Here is a 6758-nt window from a genome sequence, read left to right on the forward strand (position 1 = left end):
ATATATGTATATATATATATCTATATCTATATCTATATATATATATATATATATATATATATATATATATATATATATATATATATATATATATATATATATATATATATATATATATATATATGTATATGTATATATATCCTCATCTCTTACGCCTATTGACGCAAATAGCTTCGATGGGCAAGAATAAAGAATGCGGAAACATTTAATTGCAATGTGTTATGCAGTTCCCTTTTAAATGAAACCACCTCCTTTAGAGACAAGATGAATCCAGACATTCTCTCTCTCTTCCTATATATATATATATATATATATATATATATATATATATATATATATATATATATATATATATATATATATATATATATATATATATATATATATATATATATATATATATAGGCGCAAAAGGTCTCGATTAGAATTCGCCAGTCGTCTCTATCTTGAGCTTTTAAATCAATACTTCCCCATTCATAATCTTCTATTTCACGCTTCATAGTATTCAGCCATGTAGGCCTGGGTCTTTCAACTCTTCTGGTGCCTTGTGGAGGTCAATTGAAAGTTTGGTGATCTAATATCTCTTGGGGAGTGCGAAGTGTGTGTGTGTGTGTGTGTGTGTGTGTATAATATATATATATATATATATATATATATATATATATATATATATATATATATATATATATATATATATATCATATAAAGAAATGGAAGGTTGAAGAACGGTAGAGGTAATTCAGAATGTTTTGCTATGGTTCGGCCTTGTGGAAAGAATGGAGGATGATAAGAGTTTTTAGTCTGGAAGTAATAGAGAAAGGAGGATAGTAGGAATTAGAATAGGGGTTTCATTAGATAGCACATAAAAATATTGGAATGAAAGGGTCTCAGCTTAAAGGAAGCAAGAAAATGTGTGTGCAGTATTGCAGGGAATGGTGTAGTGTGTATCGGGCGATTGCCGGGATGCTTATAAGCCTTTTGTGTGTGTATATGGAGTTATTTATGTAATTTCCTGCACAGGAGACTCATTCATGGTTCAGAAGTTTAAAGGTTACTCATGAATGGCAGAGGCAAGGGACAGGACAATGCTCTAGTGACAGATCATATATGCATATTTCGGCGCCTAAGCACCCTTTCCATCCAAATTAGGACCAGGGAGGGCCAGGTAATGGCTGCTGATGACTCAGCATGTAGACCTATAGGCTCCCCTAACTCCCCCTTCTTCTTCTCTCAACGTGCTGTTATCCTGTTTTATGGGGTAAGCACGGTTGACTCCTTTTGAAGGACTTTGCTTTGTCTTTAAGGTAGACCGTAGTCCCGATCAGCTGCCCTGCCTGACATCGCTTAGACCTCGGTAGCGTATGTTCATGTGTTGTACCAGTCATCTTAACTCATAAGGATGGTTAGGTTGCAGACACTACAAGAAACCATTGAACTTAGTAGTATGCTTTACAGTATATTGTCTTTATTTACCTCAATTTACTCCATACAGAATGTATTGGATCATTGTGCTGTATGAAGCAGGGGCAGTAATTCTTTGGTACATTAGGTCATGACCATTTTGACCTTGGATGTCAAGTATGCACAGCATGTGAAGATCTATTTTTCCAACTTTTTACCTTTCTTACGCTTTATTTGCCCATCAATATACAGACGTGTATTCCCACTTTCAAACCAATTAAATAAAAACAATTATGGAATCAAAAACACGAAAAAAAGATGTATTTCACGTAAGCACATCAACATAGAAACATAATAAAAGAAAACAAGAAAATACCCTTTAAACATTAATTAAAAGTCAAATAGAAATACAAATACCGAAAAGGAACAGAGCAAAAAAGAAAAAAAAAACTGTCCAATTTGCAAGCGACGCTTCTCCTGTATAACACGGTCAGGATTTAGTCATTAAGGGCGAAATCCCATTTTTATGATCGCTGCGCTTGTTACATGGGATTACTTTTTAATCTCCGGATTAATTGCACGGATGAAAAATGAACAATTAGTCCGGATGCGTTCGGATGCATGGGCGCTGTGAAGGATATTTTTTATGGGGTGGGGGGGGGGATGGGGGTGGAAGGGGGTGTTATTTTTCCGTCCAAGGAAGTCGTTCGTGTGGGACTTCTCTTGGCAAGGTTGGCTTAGTGTGCCCAGTTTCTCTGTCTTATTTCGTGTATGTTCTCTTGCTTGAGGGTACACTCGGGCACGCTGTTCTGCCTTGTTTCTCTTCCTCTTGTTTTGTTAAAGTTTTTATAGTTTATATAGGAAATATTTATTTTAATGTGGTTACCCCTCTTAAAAATTTCTTTTTTTCCGTTTCCTTTCCTCACTGGGCTATTTTCCCTGTTAGGGTCCCTGGGCTTATAGCATCCTGCTTTTCCAAATAGGGTTATAGCTTAGCAAGTAATAATAATAATAATAATAATAATAATAATAATAATAATAATAATAATAATAATAATAATGTTATTTATTTGTATCTATTTATTATTTACTTGTATATTGTGATTTTATATTTGTTTGCTAGTGTACCCAAGCCGTCAAAAATCACGTCTGAATATTTAGATAGATATCTTATTCTTAATCTCAAGCCCATGTCCATTTCTTTTTCTTGCATGTTGTTAGAATGTCTTCTATTTTAGTTTGCTCTCTTATCCATGTTGCTCTTTTTCTCTCTCTTCGTGTTATCCCCATCATTATTCTTTCCATGGTTCTTTGGGTTGTAACTAGCTTATGTTCTAAGTCATTAGTGAGGCTCCAAGTTTCTGATGCATAAGTTAATACTTGTAAAAGTATATATATATATATATATATATATATATATATATATATATATATATATATATATATATATATATATGTATGCATATATATATATATATATATATCGCCAGACACTTTTTTTTATATAGGAGAGATGTTTTCAGACTTATTTTTTTTCCATATTTATTGTTTTCTATGACTTTTTTTTTATATATTAGCATATTATTCTTGGAAACAGAAATTATTGGTATTTTGGTAATCTACAGATAGTTTATTTGTGTATTGAATTTATATTGAATTTATTCTTATAACATTAGAGTTTTCTGAGGACAACAAAACCCGCCTGATGGATTTTAAGAATTTTGAAATAAAGAATTAATTATCTTATGTGTAATGTTGCTCTTCACCTGATGTCCGATTGGTGACTGGAAGGGATTGGATCTGGAAGGTTTTCCAGGAAAGAAGTCAACCTCCAAAAATTATCTGGAATGAGAGAGAGAGAGAGAGAGAGAGAGAGAGAGAGAGAGAGAGAGAGAGAGAGAGAGAGAGAGAGAGAGAGAGAGAGAGAGAGAGAGAGAGAGGTGGAACTGTATATAATAATTAGTTTTTTATCAGCATTTAGATTTTTCAAAGTATTTAGAGAGAGAGAGAGAGAGAGAGAGAGAGAGAGAGAGAGAGAGAGAGAGAGAGAGAGAGAGAGAGAGAGAGAGAGAGAGGTGGTACCGTATATAATAATTATTTTTATCAGCATTGAGAGAGAGAGAGAGAGAGAGAGAGAGAGAGAGAGAGAGAGAGAGAGAGAGAGAGAGAGAGAGAGAGAGAGAGAGAGAGAGGTGGAACTGTATATAATAATTAGTTTTTTTATCAGCACTTAGATTTTTCAAAGTATTGAGAGAGAGAGAGAGAGAGAGAGAGAGAGAGAGAGAGAGAGAGAGAGAGAAGAGAGAGAGAGAGAGGTGGTACTGTATATAATGATTATTTTTATCAGCATTTAGATTTTCAAAGTATTTAGAGAGAGAGAGAGAGAGAGAGAGAGAGAGGAGAGAGAGAGGAGAGAGAGAGAGAGAGAGAGAGAGAGAGGTGGTACCGTATATAATAATTATTTTTTATCAGCATTGAGAGAGAGAGAGAGAGAGAGGTGGAACTATATATAATAATTATTTTTACCTGCATTTAGATTTTTCAAAGTATTTAGAGAGAGAGAGAGAGAGAGAGAGAGAGAGAGAGAGAGAGAGAGAGAGAGAGAGAGAGAGAGAGAGAGGGGTGATACTGTATATAATAATTATTTTACCTTCATTTAGATTTTCAAAGTATTTAGAGAGAGAGAGAGAGAGAGAGAGAGAGAGAGAGAGAGAGAGAGAGAGAGAGAGAGAGAGAGAGAGAGAGAGAGAGAGAGAGAGAGAGAGAGAGGTGGTACCGTATATAATAATCATTTTTATCAGCATTGAGAGAGAGAGAGAGAGAGAGAGAGAGAGAGAGAGAGAGAGAGAGAGAGAGAGAGAGGTGGTACCGTATATGATAATTATTTTTATCAGCATTGAAGAGAGAGAGAGAGAGAGAGAGAGAGAGAGAGAGAGAGAGAGAGAGAGAGAGAGAGAGAGAGAGTTATAGTACTGTATACAATTAATAGTTTTTAGCAACCTTTAGTTCTCAAAGTATTTAGATATTTACAGTATCGATTATTACACTCACCACAATCTCATTAATGTTAATTATCCCCAAAGTTTATATAATGCCAAGTAGAACTCCATACTGTTAAATTTGTGAAGATGAGCCCTGAAGACGACTTATAGGTAGTAATTGCTCTCCTTACCTGACCCTTCTGAGGTCTGTAATTAAATGCTGCAATTACAGAATTTTGTACTCAGCTTTCCTTAAGCACTCTCTTAAAGCTTCTAAATTCATTACTTCACAAGAGTGCGTAAGAGCGTGTTGCTGGAATTTGAATTTATATGTTTTATACTTTTTTTCTTTCTCTATAACAGAAAGGTAATCTCCCTTAAGGGTTGTGGTGTTCGATGTGGTAACGTCCCTGACTGGTGATCACCAGACTGGGGCTCGTGTCCCGCTCAAACCCGTTAGTTTCTTTGGCCGCTGGCATCTCACCATCCTTGTGAGCTAAGGATGGAGCGTTTGGGGTAGCTTATAGGTCTATCTGCTGAGTCATCAGCAGCCATTGCCTGGCCCTCCTTGGTCCTAGCTTGGATGGAGAGGGGGCTTGGGCGCTGATCATATGTATATTATTATGGTCAGTCCCTAGGGTATTGTCCTGCTCAATAGGGCAATGTCATTGTCCCTTGCCTCTGCCATTCATGAGCGGCCTTTGAACCTTTAAGTGTCTGTATATATATATATATATATATATATATATATATATATATATAGTATATATATATATATATATATATATATATATATATACTAACGCTCATGGTGAGAGGAAGGAGTCATACCCGTGAGAAAGGTTACCTCGATAGGTACACTCGGAAACTACACTCTCCCACAAATTTCCGACCAAGCGGTTGTATTTAAGGAAAGCTGTGGGGGTGGGGGGGGAGGTTGAATGTATTTGCGTGAGTTGCATATTATCTAAATATTTAGAAGTCATTTTTGACTGCTCGGGTACACTATTGCTAAATAATTAATGACTCCCAATATACTAATGTGTAAGTGCAGTACTCCATGTCATGAATGAAGGCAATGCAGATTTTGGAATACTGTGGTCCATTAAGGTCATTATGGTGTTATAACTCGTCTAAAGTTTTTTTTTTTTCTATTTATTCCGATATAACCTTTTCTATTAGATATGTGTTTTCTCCATTCACTAAACATACTTGTTTTAACACCACTTCACAGTTCTACTTTCGTTAGAAGCCGCTGTGGTTCAAGTGTTTATCTTTCCGCTGGAGAAAGTAGTTCACCTTGTGGGTACTGCACTGTAATGCATATACCTGTGGTACAAACTGGTCTCCAATATCTTGCATAGGCCGCTGCTTGAAATTCTTTATTAATATTTGCAGTATTTTGGACTAAGTTTGAAACCCACTCAGGCTCGTTAGTTTTTAGTTGTGTCTGCAACCTCACCGTCCTTCTGAGCTAAGGATGGGGAAGTTTGGGAAAACCTTTAGGTCTATCTGCTGAGTCCTCAGGGTTTGATTCCCCGGCCGGCCAGAAGCTGTTGTCTTTGAGTTGGTTCCCCCTTGGGTCTCTGATCTTGAGGTATAAAAGAGAATCCAGACATTAAGGTATTAGAATATATGGCTCATTTGAATATGAAAAACATGACTAAATGTGCAAAATTTAATGTATATATATATATATATATATATATATATATATATATATATATATATATATATATATATATATATATATATATATATATGTATATATATATATTTATATATATATATATATATATATATATATATATATATATATATGTATATATATATATATATATATATATATATATATATATATATATATACGTATATATATATATATATATATATATATATATATATATATATATATATATATATACATTGTATACTGAAGAGGAAGGGAGATGGTTCCTTCGAAAGATTAAAATAGATTTCCTTTTTATAGGTTATGGGTTATTTCATTTCATATATATATATATATATATATATATATATATATATATATATATATATATATATATATATATATATATTATTATCATTATTATTATTATTACTTGTTAAGCTACAACCCTAGTTGGAAAAGCGGGATGCTACAAGCCCATGGGTCTCAACGGGGAAAATAGCCTGGTGAGGAAAGGAAACAAGGAAAAATAAAATACTTTAAGAATAGCGACAACATTAAAACACACACACACACACACACACACACACACACACATATATATATATATATATATATATATATATATATATATATATATATATATATATATAGAGAGAGAGAGAGAGAGAGAGAGAGAGAGAGAGAGAGAGAGAGAGAGAGAGAGA

The sequence above is a fragment of the Palaemon carinicauda genome, chromosome 17 (assembly GCF_036898095.1).
Source record: "Palaemon carinicauda isolate YSFRI2023 chromosome 17, ASM3689809v2, whole genome shotgun sequence".
Classification (NCBI taxonomy): domain Eukaryota; kingdom Metazoa; phylum Arthropoda; class Malacostraca; order Decapoda; family Palaemonidae; genus Palaemon; species Palaemon carinicauda.